At 43.4% G+C, this 16,155-nt stretch overlaps 2 long non-coding RNA genes across 3 annotated transcripts in view; both read right to left on the bottom strand.

The window, feature by feature from the left end:
* LOC149992057 (uncharacterized) overlaps nt 1-16,155 on the bottom strand; it is a 174,676-nt gene that overhangs the window by 89,749 nt on the left and 68,772 nt on the right. The window lies entirely within an intron of this gene.
* The window catches only part of LOC149992058 (uncharacterized), a 63,230-nt gene continuing 59,619 nt past the window's right edge, over nt 12,545-16,155 (bottom strand). Inside the window, exon 2 of the long non-coding RNA XR_016508492.1 lies at nt 12,545-12,592. This is a non-coding gene — a long non-coding RNA (uncharacterized LOC149992058). The remainder of the gene's footprint in view (nt 12,593-16,155) is intronic.

The following is a 16,155-nucleotide window of genomic DNA, read 5'->3' as shown; positions in this document are numbered from 1 at the left end:
GTGTAGTCTATCCTAGCCTAGCATAGTCTAGCATAGTCTATCCTAGCCTGTGTAGTCTATCCTAGCCTAGCATAGTCTAGCATAGTCTATCCTAGCCTGTGTAGTCGATCCTAGCCTAGCATAGTCTAGCATAGTCTATCCTAGCCTGTGTAGTCTATCCTAGCCTAGCATAGTCTATCATAGTCTATCCTAGCCTAGCATAGTCTATCATAGTCTATCCTAGCCTGTGTAGTCTATCCTAGCCTAGCATAGTCTAGCATAGTCTATCCTAGCCTGTGTAGTCTATCCTAGCCTAGCATAGTCTATCATAGTCTATCCTAGCCTGTGTAGTCTATCCTAGCCTAGCATAGTCTAGCATAGTCTATCCTAGCCTGTGTAGTCTATCCTAGCCTAGCATAGTCTAGCATAGTCTATCCTAGCCTGTGTAGTCTATCCTAGCCTAGCATAGTCTATCATAGTCTATCCTAGCCTAGCATAGTCTATCATAGTCTATCCTAGCCTGTGTAGTCTATCCTAGCCTAGCATAGTCTATCATAGTCTATCCTAGCCTGTGTAGTCTATCCTAGCCTAGCATAGTCTATCCTAGCCTGTGTAGTCTATCCTAGCCTAGCATAGTCTATCATAGTCTATCCTAGCCTAGCATAGTCTAGCATAGTCTATCCTAGCCTAGCATAGTCTAGCATAGTCTATCCTAGCCTAGCATAGTCTATCATAGTCTATCCTAGCCTGTGTAGTCTATCCGAGCCTAGCATAGTCTAGCATAGTCTATCCTAGCCTGTGTAGTCTATCCTAGCCTAGCATAGTCTAGCATAGTCTATCCTAGCCTGTGTAGTCTATCCTAGCCTAGCATAGTCTAGCATAGTCTATCCTAGCCTGTGTAGTCTATCCTAGCCTAGCATAGTCTATCATAGTCTATCCTAGCCTGTGTAGTCTATCCTACCCTAGCATAGTCTAGCATAGTCTATCCTAGCCTGTGTAGTCTATCCTAGCCTAGCATAGTCTATCATAGTCTATCCTAGCCTGTGTAGTCTATCCTAGCCTAGCATAGTCTATCCTAGCCTGTGTAGTCTATCCTAGCCTAGCATAGTCTATCATAGTCTATCCTAGCCTAGCATAGTCTAGCATAGTCTATCCTAGCCTAGCATAGTCTAGCATAGTGTATCCTAGCCTAGCATAGTCTATCATAGTCTATCCTAGCCTGTGTAGTCTATCCTAGCCTAGCATAGTCTATCGTAGTCTATCCTAGCCTGTGTAGTCTATCCTAGCCTAGCATAGTCTATCATAGTCTATCCTAGCCTGTGTAGTCTATCCTAGCCTAGCATAGTCTATCCTAGCCTGTGTAGTCTATCCTAGCCTAGCATAGTCTATCATAGTCTATCCTAGCCTAGCATAGTCTAGCATAGTCTATCCTAGCCTAGCATAGTCTAGCATAGTCTATCCTAGCCTAGCATAGTCTATCATAGTCTATCCTAGCCTGTGTAGTCTATCCTAGCCTAGCATAGTCTATCATAGTCTATCCTAGCCTAGCATAGTCTAGCATAGTCTATCCTAGCCTGTGTAGTCTATCCTAGCCTAGCATAGTCTAGCATAGTCTATCCTAGCCTGTGTAGTCTATCCTAGCCTAGCATAGTCTATAATAGTCTATCCTAGCCTAGCATAGTCTATCATAGTCTATCCTAGCCTGTGTAGTCTATCCTAGCCTAGCATAGTCTATCATAGTCTATCCTAGCCTAGCATAGTCTAGCATAGTCTATCCTAGCCTGTGTAGTCTATCCTAGCCTAGCATAGTCTATCATAGTCTATCCTAGCCTGTGTAGTCTATCCTAGCCTAGCATAGTCTATCATAGTCTATCCTAGCCTGTGTAGTCTATCCTAGCCTAGCATAGTCTAGCATAGTCTATCCTAGCCTGTGTAGTCTATCCTAGCCTAGCATAGTCTATCATAGTCTATCCTAGCCTAGCATAGTCTATCATAGTCTATCCTAGCCTGTGTAGTCTATCCTAGCCTAGCATAGTCTATCATAGTCTATCCTAGCCTAGCATAGTCTATCATAGTCTATCCTAGCCTAGCATAGTCTATCATAGTCTATCCTAGCCTGTGTAGTCTATCCTAGCCTAGCATAGTCTATCATAGTCTATCCTAGCCTGTGTAGTCTATCCTAGCCTAGCATAGTCTAGCATAGTCTATCCTAGCCTAACATAGTCTATCATAGTCTATCCTAGCCTAGCATAGTCTAGCATAGTCTATCCTAGCCTGTGTAGTCTATCCTAGCCTAGCATAGTCTATCATAGTCTATCCTAGCCTAGCATAGTCTAGCATAGCCTATCCTAGCCTAGCATAGTCTATCATAGTCTATCCTAGCCTGTGTAGTCTATCCTAGCCTAGCATAGTCTATCATAGTCTATCCTAGCCTGTGTAGTCTATCCTAGCCTAGCATAGTCTAGCATAGTCTATCCTAGCCTGTGTAGTCTATCCTAGCCTAGCATAGTCTATCATAGTCTATCCTAGCCTGTGTAGTCTATCCTAGCCTAACATAGTCTATCATAGTCTATCCTAGCCTAGCATAGTCTATCATAGTCTATCCTAGCCTGTGTAGTCTATCCTAGCCTAGCATAGTCTATCATAGTCTATTCTAGCCTGTGTAGTCTATCCTAGCCTAGCATAGTCTATCCTAGCCTGTGTAGTCTATCCTAGCCTAGCATAGTCTAGCATAGTCTATCCTAGCCTGTGTAGTCTATCGTAGCCTAGCATAGTCTAGCATAGTCTATCCTAGCCTGTGTAGTCTATCCTAGCCTAGCATAGTCTAGCATAGTCTATCCTAGCCTGTGTAGTCTATCCTAGCCTAGCATAGTCTATCATAGTCTATCCTAGCCTAGCATAGTCTAGCATAGTCTATCCTAGCCTATCATAGTCTATCATAGTCTATCCTAGCCTGTGTAGTCTATCCTAGCCTAGCATAGTCTAGCATAGTCTATCCTAGCCTGTGTAGTCTATCCTAGCCTAGCATAGTCTATCCTAGCCTGTGTAGTCTATCCTAGCCTAGCATAGTCTAGCATAGTCTATCCTAGCCTGTGTAGTCTATCCTAGCCTAGCATAGTCTAGCATAGTCTATCCTACCCTAGCATAGTCTAGCATAGTCTATCCTAGCCTAGCATAGTCTATCATAGTCTATCCTAGCCTGTGTAGTCTATCCTAGCCTAGTCTATCATAGTCTATCCTAGCCTAGCATAGTCTATCATAGTCTATCCTAGCCTAGCATAGTCTAGCATAGTCTATCCTAGCCTATCATAGTCTATCATAGTCTATCCTAGCCTGTGTAGTCTATCCTAGCCTAGCATAGTCTAGCATAGTCTATCCTAGCCTGTGTAGTCTATCCTAGCCTAGCATAGTCTAGCATAGTCTATCCTAGCCTGTGTAGTCTATCCTAGCCTAGCATAGTCTAGCATAGTCTATCCTAGCCTGTGTAGTCGATCCTAGCCTAGCATAGTCTAGCATAGTCTATCCTAGCCTGTGTAGTCTATCCTAGCCTAGCATAGTCTATCATAGTCTATCCTAGCCTAGCATAGTCTATCATAGTCTATCCTAGCCTGTGTAGTCTATCCTAGCCTAGCATAGTCTAGCATAGTCTATCCTAGCCTGTGTAGTCTATCCTAGCCTAGCATAGTCTATCATAGTCTATCCTAGCCTGTGTAGTCTATCCTAGCCTAGCATAGTCTAGCATAGTCTATCCTAGCCTGTGTAGTCTATCCTAGCCTAGCATAGTCTAGCATAGTCTATCCTAGCCTGTGTAGTCTATCCTAGCCTAGCATAGTCTATCATAGTCTATCCTAGCCTAGCATAGTCTATCATAGTCTATCCTAGCCTGTGTAGTCTATCCTAGCCTAGCATAGTCTATCATAGTCTATCCTAGCCTGTGTAGTCTATCCTAGCCTAGCATAGTCTATCCTAGCCTGTGTAGTCTATCCTAGCCTAGCATAGTCTATCATAGTCTATCCTAGCCTAGCATAGTCTAGCATAGTCTATCCTAGCCTAGCATAGTCTAGCATAGTCTATCCTAGCCTAGCATAGTCTATCATAGTCTATCCTAGCCTGTGTAGTCTATCCGAGCCTAGCATAGTCTAGCATAGTCTATCCTAGCCTGTGTAGTCTATCCTAGCCTAGCATAGTCTAGCATAGTCTATCCTAGCCTGTGTAGTCTATCCTAGCCTAGCATAGTCTATCATAGTCTATCCTAGCCTATCATAGTCTAGCATAGTCTATCCTAGCCTGTGTAGTCTATCCTAGCCTAGCATAGTCTAGCATAGTCTATCCTAGCCTGTGTAGTCTATCCTAGCCTAGCATAGTCTATCATAGTCTATCCTAGCCTGTGTAGTCTATCCTACCCTAGCATAGTCTAGCATAGTCTATCCTAGCCTGTGTAGTCTATCCTAGCCTAGCATAGTCTATCATAGTCTATCCTAGCCTAGCATAGTCTATCATAGTCTATCCTAGCCTGTGTAGTCTATCCTAGCCTAGAATAGTATATCCTAGCCTGTGTAGTCTATCCTAGCCTAGCATAGTATATCATAGTCTATCCTAGCCTGTGTAGTCTATCCTAGCCTAGCATAGTCTAGCATAGTCTATCCTAGCCTGTGTAGTCTATCCTAGCCTAGCATAGTCTAGCATAGTCTATCCTAGCCTGTGTAGTCGATCCTAGCCTAGCATAGTCTAGCATAGTCTATCCTAGCCTGTTTAGTCTATCCTAGCCTAGCATAGTCTATCATAGTCTATCCTAGCCTAGCATAGTCTATCCTAGCCTGTGTAGTCTATCCTAGCCTAGCATAGTCTAGCATAGTCTATCCTAGCCTGTGTAGTCTATCCTAGCCTAGCATAGTCTATCATAGTCTATCCTAGCCTGTGTAGTCTATCCTAGCCTAGCATAGTCTAGCATAGTCTATCCTAGCCTGTGTAGTCTATCCTAGCCTAGCATAGTCTAGCATAGTCTATCCTAGCCTGTGTAGTCTATCCTAGCCTAGCATAGTCTATCATAGTCTATCCTAGCCTAGCATAGTCTATCATAGTCTATCCTAGCCTGTGTAGTCTATCCTAGCCTAGCATAGTCTATCCTAGCCTAGCATAGTCTATCATAGTCTATCCTAGCCTAGCATAGTCTATCCTAGCCTGTGTAGTCTATCCTAGCCTAGCATAGTCTATCATAGTCTATCCTAGCCTAGCATAGTCTAGCATAGTCTATCCTAGCCTAGCATAGTCTAGCATAGTCTATCCTAGCCTAGCATAGTCTATGATAGTCTATCCTAGCCTGTGTAGTCTATCCGAGCCTAGCATAGTCTAGCATAGTCTATCCTAGCCTGTGTAGTCTATCCTAGCCTAGCATAGTCTATCATAGTCTATCCTAGCCTGTGTAGTCTATCCTAGCCTAGCATAGTCTATCATAGTCTATCCTAGCCTAGCATAGTCTAGCATAGTCTATCCTAGCCTAGCATAGTCTATCCTAGCCTGTGTAGTCTATCCTAGCCTAGAATAGTATATCCTAGCCTGTGTAGTCTATCCTAGCCTAGCATAGTATATCATAGTCTATCCTAGCCTGTGTAGTCTATCCTAGCCTAGCATAGTCTAGCATAGTCTATCCTAGCCTGTGTAGTCTATCCTAGCCTAGCATAGTCTAGCATAGTCTATCCTAGCCTGTGTAGTCGATCCTAGCCTAGCATAGTCTAGCATAGTCTATCCTAGCCTGTGTAGTCTATACTAGCCTAGCATAGTCTATGATAGTCTATCCTAGCCTAGCATAGTCTATCATAGTCTATCCTAGCCTGTGTAGTCTATCCTAGCCTAGCATAGTCTAGCATAGTCTATCCTAGCCTGTGTAGTCTATCCTAGCCTAGCATAGTCTATCATAGTCTATCCTAGCCTGTGTAGTCTATCCTAGCCTAGCATAGTCTAGCATAGTCTATCCTAGCCTGTGTAGTCTATCCTAGCCTAGCATAGTCTAGCATAGTCTATCCTAGCCTGTGTAGTCTATCCTAGCCTAGCATAGTCTATCATAGTCTATCCTAGCCTAGCATAGTCTATCATAGTCTATCCTAGCCTGTGTAGTCTATCCTAGCCTAGCATAGTCTATCATAGTCTATCCTAGCCTGTGTAGTCTATCCTAGCCTAGCATAGTCTATCCTAGCCTGTGTAGTCTATCCTAGCCTAGCATAGTCTATCATAGTCTATCCTAGCCTAGCATAGTCTAGCATAGTCTATCCTAGCCTAGCATAGTCTATCCTAGCCTGTGTAGTCTATCCTAGCCTAGAATAGTATATCCTAGCCTGTGTAGTCTATCCTAGCCTAGCATAGTATATCATAGTCTATCCTAGCCTGTGTAGTCTATCCTAGCCTAGCATAGTCTAGCATAGTCTATCCTAGCCTGTGTAGTCTATCCTAGCCTAGCATAGTCTAGCATAGTCTATCCTAGCCTGTGTAGTCGATCCTAGCCTAGCATAGTCTAGCATAGTCTATCCTAGCCTGTGTAGTCTATCCTAGCCTAGCATAGTCTATCATAGTCTATCCTAGCCTAGCATAGTCTATCATAGTCTATCCTAGCCTGTGTAGTCTATCCTAGCCTAGCATAGTCTAGCATAGTCTATCCTAGCCTGTGTAGTCTATCCTAGCCTAGCATAGTCTATCATAGTCTATCCTAGCCTGTGTAGTCTATCCTAGCCTAGCATAGTCTAGCATAGTCTATCCTAGCCTGTGTAGTCTATCCTAGCCTAGCATAGTCTAGCATAGTCTATCCTAGCCTGTGTAGTCTATCCTAGCCTAGCATAGTCTATCATAGTCTATCCTAGCCTAGCATAGTCTATCATAGTCTATCCTAGCCTGTGTAGTCTATCCTAGCCTAGCATAGTCTATCATAGTCTATCCTAGCCTGTGTAGTCTATCCTAGCCTAGCATAGTCTATCATAGTCTATCCTAGCCTGTGTAGTCTATCCTAGCCTGTGTAGTCTATCCTAGCCTAGCAGAGTCTAGCATAGTCTATCCTAGCCTGTGTAGTCTATCCTAGCCTAGCATAGTCTATCATAGTCTATCCTAGCCTGTGTAGTCTATCCTAGCCTAGCATAGTCTATCATAGTCTATCCTAGCCTAGCATAGTCTATCATAGTCTATCCTAGCCTGTGTAGTCTATCCTAGCCTAGCATAGTCTATCATAGTCTATTCTAGCCTGTGTAGTCTATCCTAGCCTAGCATAGTCTATCCTAGCCTGTGTAGTCTATCCTAGCCTAGCATAGTCTAGCATAGTCTATCCTAGCCTGTGTAGTCTATCGTAGCCTAGCATAGTCTAGCATAGTCTATCCTAGCCTGTGTAGTCTATCCTAGCCTAGCATAGTCTAGCATAGTCTATCCTAGCCTGTGTAGTCTATCCTAGCCTAGCATAGTCTATCATAGTCTATCCTAGCCTAGCATAGTCTAGCATAGTCTATCCTAGCCTATCATAGTCTATCATAGTCTATCCTAGCCTGTGTAGTCTATCCTAGCCTAGCATAGTCTAGCATAGTCTATCCTAGCCTGTGTAGTCTATCCTAGCCTAGCATAGTCTAGCATAGTCTATCCTAGCCTGTGTAGTCTATCCTAGCCTAGCATAGTCTATCATAGTCTATCCTAGCCTAGCATAGTCTAGCATAGTCTATCCTAGCCTAGCATAGTCTAGCATAGTCTATCCTAGCCTGTGTAGTCTATCCTAGCCTAGCATAGTCTAGCATAGTCTATCCTAGCCTAGCATAGTCTAGCATAGTCTATCCGAGCCTAGCATAGTCTAGCATAGTCTATCCTAGCCTGTGTAGTCTATCCTAGCCTAGCATAGTCTAGCATAGTCTATCCTAGCCTAGCATAGTCTAGCATAGTCTATCCTAGCCTAGCATAGTCTATCACAGTCTATCCTAGCCTGTGTAGTCTATCCTAGCCTAGCATAGTCTAGCATAGTCTATCCTAGCCTGTGTAGTCTATCCTAGCCTAGCATAGTCTAGCATAGTCTATCCGAGCCTAGCATAGTCTAGCATAGTCTATCCTAGCCTGTGTAGTCTATCCTAGCCTAGCATAGTCTAGCATAGTCTATCCTACCCTAGCATAGTCTAGCATAGTCTATCCTAGCCTAGCATAGTCTATCATAGTCTATCCTAGCCTGTGTAGTCTATCCTAGCCTAGTCTATCATAGTCTATCCTAGCCTAGCATAGTCTATCATAGTCTATCCTAGCCTAGCATAGTCTAGCATAGTCTATCCTAGCCTATCATAGTCTATCATAGTCTATCCTAGCCTGTGTAGTCTATCCTAGCCTAGCATAGTCTAGCATAGTCTATCCTAGCCTGTGTAGTCTATCCTAGCCTAGCATAGTCTAGCATAGTCTATCCTAGCCTGTGTAGTCTATCCTAGCCTAGCATAGTCTAGCATAGTCTATCCTAGCCTGTGTAGTCGATCCTAGCCTAGCATAGTCTAGCATAGTCTATCCTAGCCTGTGTAGTCTATCCTAGCCTAGCATAGTCTATCATAGTCTATCCTAGCCTAGCATAGTCTATCATAGTCTATCCTAGCCTGTGTAGTCTATCCTAGCCTAGCATAGTCTAGCATAGTCTATCCTAGCCTGTGTAGTCTATCCTAGCCTAGCATAGTCTATCATAGTCTATCCTAGCCTGTGTAGTCTATCCTAGCCTAGCATAGTCTAGCATAGTCTATCCTAGCCTGTGTAGTCTATCCTAGCCTAGCATAGTCTAGCATAGTCTATCCTAGCCTGTGTAGTCTATCCTAGCCTAGCATAGTCTATCATAGTCTATCCTAGCCTAGCATAGTCTATCATAGTCTATCCTAGCCTGTGTAGTCTATCCTAGCCTAGCATAGTCTATCATAGTCTATCCTAGCCTGTGTAGTCTATCCTAGCCTAGCATAGTCTATCCTAGCCTGTGTAGTCTATCCTAGCCTAGCATAGTCTATCATAGTCTATCCTAGCCTAGCATAGTCTAGCATAGTCTATCCTAGCCTAGCATAGTCTAGCATAGTCTATCCTAGCCTAGCATAGTCTATCATAGTCTATCCTAGCCTGTGTAGTCTATCCGAGCCTAGCATAGTCTAGCATAGTCTATCCTAGCCTGTGTAGTCTATCCTAGCCTAGCATAGTCTAGCATAGTCTATCCTAGCCTGTGTAGTCTATCCTAGCCTAGCATAGTCTATCATAGTCTATCCTAGCCTATCATAGTCTAGCATAGTCTATCCTAGCCTGTGTAGTCTATCCTAGCCTAGCATAGTCTAGCATAGTCTATCCTAGCCTGTGTAGTCTATCCTAGCCTAGCATAGTCTATCATAGTCTATCCTAGCCTGTGTAGTCTATCCTACCCTAGCATAGTCTAGCATAGTCTATCCTAGCCTGTGTAGTCTATCCTAGCCTAGCATAGTCTATCATAGTCTATCCTAGCCTAGCATAGTCTATCATAGTCTATCCTAGCCTGTGTAGTCTATCCTAGCCTAGAATAGTATATCCTAGCCTGTGTAGTCTATCCTAGCCTAGCATAGTATATCATAGTCTATCCTAGCCTGTGTAGTCTATCCTAGCCTAGCATAGTCTAGCATAGTCTATCCTAGCCTGTGTAGTCTATCCTAGCCTAGCATAGTCTAGCATAGTCTATCCTAGCCTGTGTAGTCGATCCTAGCCTAGCATAGTCTAGCATAGTCTATCCTAGCCTGTGTAGTCTATCCTAGCCTAGCATAGTCTATCATAGTCTATCCTAGCCTAGCATAGTCTATCCTAGCCTGTGTAGTCTATCCTAGCCTAGCATAGTCTAGCATAGTCTATCCTAGCCTGTGTAGTCTATCCTAGCCTAGCATAGTCTATCATAGTCTATCCTAGCCTGTGTAGTCTATCCTAGCCTAGCATAGTCTAGCATAGTCTATCCTAGCCTGTGTAGTCTATCCTAGCCTAGCATAGTCTAGCATAGTCTATCCTAGCCTGTGTAGTCTATCCTAGCCTAGCATAGTCTATCATAGTCTATCCTAGCCTAGCATAGTCTATCATAGTCTATCCTAGCCTGTGTAGTCTATCCTAGCCTAGCATAGTCTATCCTAGCCTAGCATAGTCTATCATAGTCTATCCTAGCCTAGCATAGTCTATCCTAGCCTGTGTAGTCTATCCTAGCCTAGCATAGTCTATCATAGTCTATCCTAGCCTAGCATAGTCTAGCATAGTCTATCCTAGCCTAGCATAGTCTAGCATAGTCTATCCTAGCCTAGCATAGTCTATCATAGTCTATCCTAGCCTGTGTAGTCTATCCGAGCCTAGCATAGTCTAGCATAGTCTATCCTAGCCTGTGTAGTCTATCCTAGCCTAGCATAGTCTATCATAGTCTATCCTAGCCTGTGTAGTCTATCCTAGCCTAGCATAGTCTATCATAGTCTATCCTAGCCTAGCATAGTCTAGCATAGTCTATCCTAGCCTAGCATAGTCTATCCTAGCCTGTGTAGTCTATCCTAGCCTAGAATAGTATATCCTAGCCTGTGTAGTCTATCCTAGCCTAGCATAGTATATCATAGTCTATCCTAGCCTGTGTAGTCTATCCTAGCCTAGCATAGTCTAGCATAGTCTATCCTAGCCTGTGTAGTCTATCCTAGCCTAGCATAGTCTAGCATAGTCTATCCTAGCCTGTGTAGTCGATCCTAGCCTAGCATAGTCTAGCATAGTCTATCCTAGCCTGTGTAGTCTATACTAGCCTAGCATAGTCTATGATAGTCTATCCTAGCCTAGCATAGTCTATCATAGTCTATCCTAGCCTGTGTAGTCTATCCTAGCCTAGCATAGTCTAGCATAGTCTATCCTAGCCTGTGTAGTCTATCCTAGCCTAGCATAGTCTATCATAGTCTATCCTAGCCTGTGTAGTCTATCCTAGCCTAGCATAGTCTAGCATAGTCTATCCTAGCCTGTGTAGTCTATCCTAGCCTAGCATAGTCTAGCATAGTCTATCCTAGCCTGTGTAGTCTATCCTAGCCTAGCATAGTCTATCATAGTCTATCCTAGCCTAGCATAGTCTATCATAGTCTATCCTAGCCTGTGTAGTCTATCCTAGCCTAGCATAGTCTATCATAGTCTATCCTAGCCTGTGTAGTCTATCCTAGCCTAGCATAGTCTATCCTAGCCTGTGTAGTCTATCCTAGCCTAGCATAGTCTATCATAGTCTATCCTAGCCTAGCATAGTCTAGCATAGTCTATCCTAGCCTAGCATAGTCTATCCTAGCCTGTGTAGTCTATCCTAGCCTAGAATAGTATATCCTAGCCTGTGTAGTCTATCCTAGCCTAGCATAGTATATCATAGTCTATCCTAGCCTGTGTAGTCTATCCTAGCCTAGCATAGTCTAGCATAGTCTATCCTAGCCTGTGTAGTCTATCCTAGCCTAGCATAGTCTAGCATAGTCTATCCTAGCCTGTGTAGTCGATCCTAGCCTAGCATAGTCTAGCATAGTCTATCCTAGCCTGTGTAGTCTATCCTAGCCTAGCATAGTCTATCATAGTCTATCCTAGCCTAGCATAGTCTATCATAGTCTATCCTAGCCTGTGTAGTCTATCCTAGCCTAGCATAGTCTAGCATAGTCTATCCTAGCCTGTGTAGTCTATCCTAGCCTAGCATAGTCTATCATAGTCTATCCTAGCCTGTGTAGTCTATCCTAGCCTAGCATAGTCTAGCATAGTCTATCCTAGCCTGTGTAGTCTATCCTAGCCTAGCATAGTCTAGCATAGTCTATCCTAGCCTGTGTAGTCTATCCTAGCCTAGCATAGTCTATCATAGTCTATCCTAGCCTAGCATAGTCTATCATAGTCTATCCTAGCCTGTGTAGTCTATCCTAGCCTAGCATAGTCTATCATAGTCTATCCTAGCCTGTGTAGTCTATCCTAGCCTAGCATAGTCTATCCTAGCCTGTGTAGTCTATCCTAGCCTAGCATAGTCTATCATAGTCTATCCTAGCCTAGCATAGTCTAGCATAGTCTATCCTAGCCTAGCATAGTCTAGCATAGTCTATCCTAGCCTAGCATAGTCTATCATAGTCTATCCTAGCCTGTGTAGTCTATCCGAGCCTAGCATAGTCTAGCATAGTCTATCCTAGCCTGTGTAGTCTATCCTAGCCTAGCATAGTCTAGCATAGTCTATCCTAGCCTGTGTAGTCTATCCTAGCCTAGCATAGTCTAGCATAGTCTATCCTAGCCTGTGTAGTCTATCCTAGCCTAGCATAGTCTATCATAGTCTATCCTAGCCTGTGTAGTCTATCCTACCCTAGCATAGTCTAGCATAGTCTATCCTAGCCTGTGTAGTCTATCCTAGCCTAGCATAGTCTATCATAGTCTATCCTAGCCTGTGTAGTCTATCCTAGCCTAGCATAGTCTATCCTAGCCTGTGTAGTCTATCCTAGCCTAGCATAGTCTATCATAGTCTATCCTAGCCTAGCATAGTCTAGCATAGTCTATCCTAGCCTAGCATAGTCTAGCATAGTGTATCCTAGCCTAGCATAGTCTATCATAGTCTATCCTAGCCTGTGTAGTCTATCCTAGCCTAGCATAGTCTATCGTAGTCTATCCTAGCCTGTGTAGTCTATCCTAGCCTAGCATAGTCTATCATAGTCTATCCTAGCCTTTGTAGTCTATCCTAGCCTAGCATAGTCTATCCTAGCCTGTGTAGTCTATCCTAGCCTAGCATAGTCTATCATAGTCTATCCTAGCCTAGCATAGTCTAGCATAGTCTATCCTAGCCTAGCATAGTCTAGCATAGTCTATCCTAGCCTAGCATAGTCTATCATAGTCTATCCTAGCCTGTGTAGTCTATCCTAGCCTAGCATAGTCTATCATAGTCTATCCTAGCCTAGCATAGTCTAGCATAGTCTATCCTAGCCTGTGTAGTCTATCCTAGCCTAGCATAGTCTAGCATAGTCTATCCTAGCCTGTGTAGTCTATCCTAGCCTAGCATAGTCTATAATAGTCTATCCTAGCCTAGCATAGTCTATCATAGTCTATCCTAGCCTGTGTAGTCTATCCTAGCCTAGCATAGTCTATCATAGTCTATCCTAGCCTAGCATAGTCTATCATAGTCTATCCTAGCCTGTGTAGTCTATCCTAGCCTAGCATAGTCTATCATAGTCTATCCTAGCCTGTGTAGTCTATCCTAGCCTAGCATAGTCTAGCATAGTCTATCCTAGCCTGTGTAGTCTATCCTAGCCTAGCATAGTCTATCATAGTCTATCCTAGCCTGTGTAGTCTATCCTAGCCTAGCATAGTCTATCATAGTCTATCCTAGCCTAGCATAGTCTATCATAGTCTATCCTAGCCTGTGTAGTCTATCCTAGCCTAGCATAGTCTATCATAGGCTATCCTAGCCTAGCATAGTCTATCATAGTCTATCCTAGCCTAGCATAGTCTATCATAGTCTATCCTAGCCTGTGTAGTCTATCCTAGCCTAGCATAGTCTATCATAGTCTATCCTAGCCTGTGTAGTCTATCCTAGCCTAGCATAGTCTAGCATAGTCTATCCTAGCCTAACATAGTCTATCATAGTCTATCCTAGCCTAGCATAGTCTAGCATAGTCTATCCTAGCCTGTGTAGTCTATCCTAGCCTAGCATAGTCTATCATAGTCTATCCTAGCCTAGCATAGTCTAGCATAGCCTATCCTAGCCTAGCATAGTCTATCATAGTCTATCCTAGCCTGTGTAGTCTATCCTAGCCTAGCATAGTCTATCATAGTCTATCCTAGCCTGTGTAGTCTATCCTAGCCTAGCATAGTCTAGCATAGTCTATCCTAGCCTGTGTAGTCTATCCTAGCCTAGCATAGTCTATCATAGTCTATCCTAGCCTGTGTAGTCTATCCTAGCCTAGCATAGTCTAGCATAGTCTATCCTAGCCTGTGTAGTCTATCCTAGCCTAGCATAGTCTATCCTAGCCTGTGTAGTCTATCCTAGCCTAGCATAGTCTATCATAGTCTATCCTAGCCTGTGTAGTCTATCCTAGCCTAACATAGTCTATCATAGTCTATCCTAGCCTAGCATAGTCTATCATAGTCTATCCTAGCCTGTGTAGTCTATCCTAGCCTAGCATAGTCTATCATAGTCTATTCTAGCCTGTGTAGTCTATCCTAGCCTAGCATAGTCTATCCTAGCCTGTGTAGTCTATCCTAGCCTAGCATAGTCTAGCATAGTCTATCCTAGCCTGTGTAGTCTATCGTAGCCTAGCATAGTCTAGCATAGTCTATCCTAGCCTGTGTAGTCTATCCTAGCCTAGCATAGTCTAGCATAGTCTATCCTAGCCTGTGTAGTCTATCCTAGCCTAGCATAGTCTATCATAGTCTATCCTAGCCTAGCATAGTCTAGCATAGTCTATCCTAGCCTATCATAGTCTATCATAGTCTATCCTAGCCTGTGTAGTCTATCCTAGCCTAGCATAGTCTAGCATAGTCTATCCTAGCCTGTGTAGTCTATCCTAGCCTAGCATAGTCTATCCTAGCCTGTGTAGTCTATCCTAGCCTAGCATAGTCTAGCATAGTCTATCCTAGCCTGTGTAGTCTATCCTAGCCTAGCATAGTCTAGCATAGTCTATCCTAGCCTGTGTAGTCTATCCTAGCCTAGCATAGTCTATCATAGTCTATCCTAGCCTGTGTAGTCTATCCTAGCCTAGCATAGTCTATCATAGTCTATCCTAGCCTAGCATAGTCTAGCATAGTCTATCCTAGCCTGTGTAGTCTATCCTAGCCTAGCATAGTCTAGCATAGTCTATCCTAGCCTGTGTAGTCTATCCTAGCCTAGCATAGTCTATCATAGTCTATCCTAGCCTAGCATAGTCTAGCATAGTCTATCCTAGCCTAGCATAGTCTAGCATAGTCTATCCTAGCCTGTGTAGTCTATCCTAGCCTAGCATAGTATATCATAGTCTATCCTAGCCTGTGTAGTCTATCCTAGCCTAGCATAGTCTAGCATAGTCTATCCTAGCCTGTGTAGTCTATCCTAGCCTAGCATAGTCTAGCATAGTCTATCCTAGCCTGTGTAGTCTATCCTACCCTAGCATAGTCTAGCATAGTCTATCCTAGCCTGTGTAGTCTATCCTAGCCTAGCATAGTCTATCATAGTCTATCCTAGCCTAGCATAGTCTATCATAGTCTATCCTAGCCTGTGTAGTCTATCCTAGCCTAGCATAGTCTATCATAGTCTATCCTAGCCTGTGTAGTCTATCCTAGCCTAGCATAGTCTATCCTAGTCTGTGTAGTCTATCCTAGCCTAGCATAGTCTATCATAGTCTATCCTAGCCTAGCATAGTCTAGCATAGTCTATCCTAGCCTAGCATAGTCTAGCATAGTCTATCCTAGCCTAGCATAGTCTATCATAGTCTATCCTAGCCTGTGTAGTCTATCCTAGCCTAGCATAGTCTATCATAGTCTATCCTAGCCTAGCATAGTCTAGCATAGTCTATCCTAGCCTGTGTAGTCTATCCTAGCCTAGCATAGTCTAGCATAGTCTATCCTAGCCTGTGTAGTCTATCCTAGCCTAGCATAGTCTATCATAGTCTATCCTAGCCTAGCATAGTCTATCATAGTCTATCCTAGCCTGTGTAGTCTATCCTAGCCTAGCATAGTCTATCATAGTCTATCCTAGCCTAGCATAGTCTATCCTAGCCTGTGTAGTCTATCCTAGCCTATCATAGTCTATCATAGTCTATCCTAGCCTGTGTAGTCTATCCTAGCCTAGCATAGTCTATCATAGTCTATCCTAGCCTGTGTAGTCTATCCTAGCCTAGCACATAGTCTAGCATAGTCTATCCTAGCCTGTGTAGTCTATCCTAGCCTAGCATAGTCTATCATAGTCTATCCTAGCCTAGCATAGTCTATCATAGTCTATCCTAGCCTGTGTAGTCTATCCTAGCCTAGCATAGTCTATCATAGTCTATCCTAGCCTAGCATAGTCTATCATAGTCTATCCTAGCCTAGCATAGTCTATCATAGTCTATCCTAGCCTGTGTAGTCTATCCTAGCCTAGCATAGTCTATCATAGTCTATCCTAGCCTGTGTAGTCTATCCTAGCCTAGCATAGTCTAGCATAGTCTATCCTAGCCTAACATAGTCTATCATAGTCTATCCTAGCCTAGCATAGTCTAGCATAGTCTATCC

Source organism: Furipterus horrens, unplaced genomic scaffold (assembly GCF_987537825.1).
Source record: "Furipterus horrens unplaced genomic scaffold, mFurHor1.1.pri manual_scaffold_16, whole genome shotgun sequence".
Classification (NCBI taxonomy): Eukaryota; Metazoa; Chordata; class Mammalia; order Chiroptera; family Furipteridae; genus Furipterus; species Furipterus horrens.
This window is presented reverse-complemented; position numbering and strand designations above follow the sequence as displayed.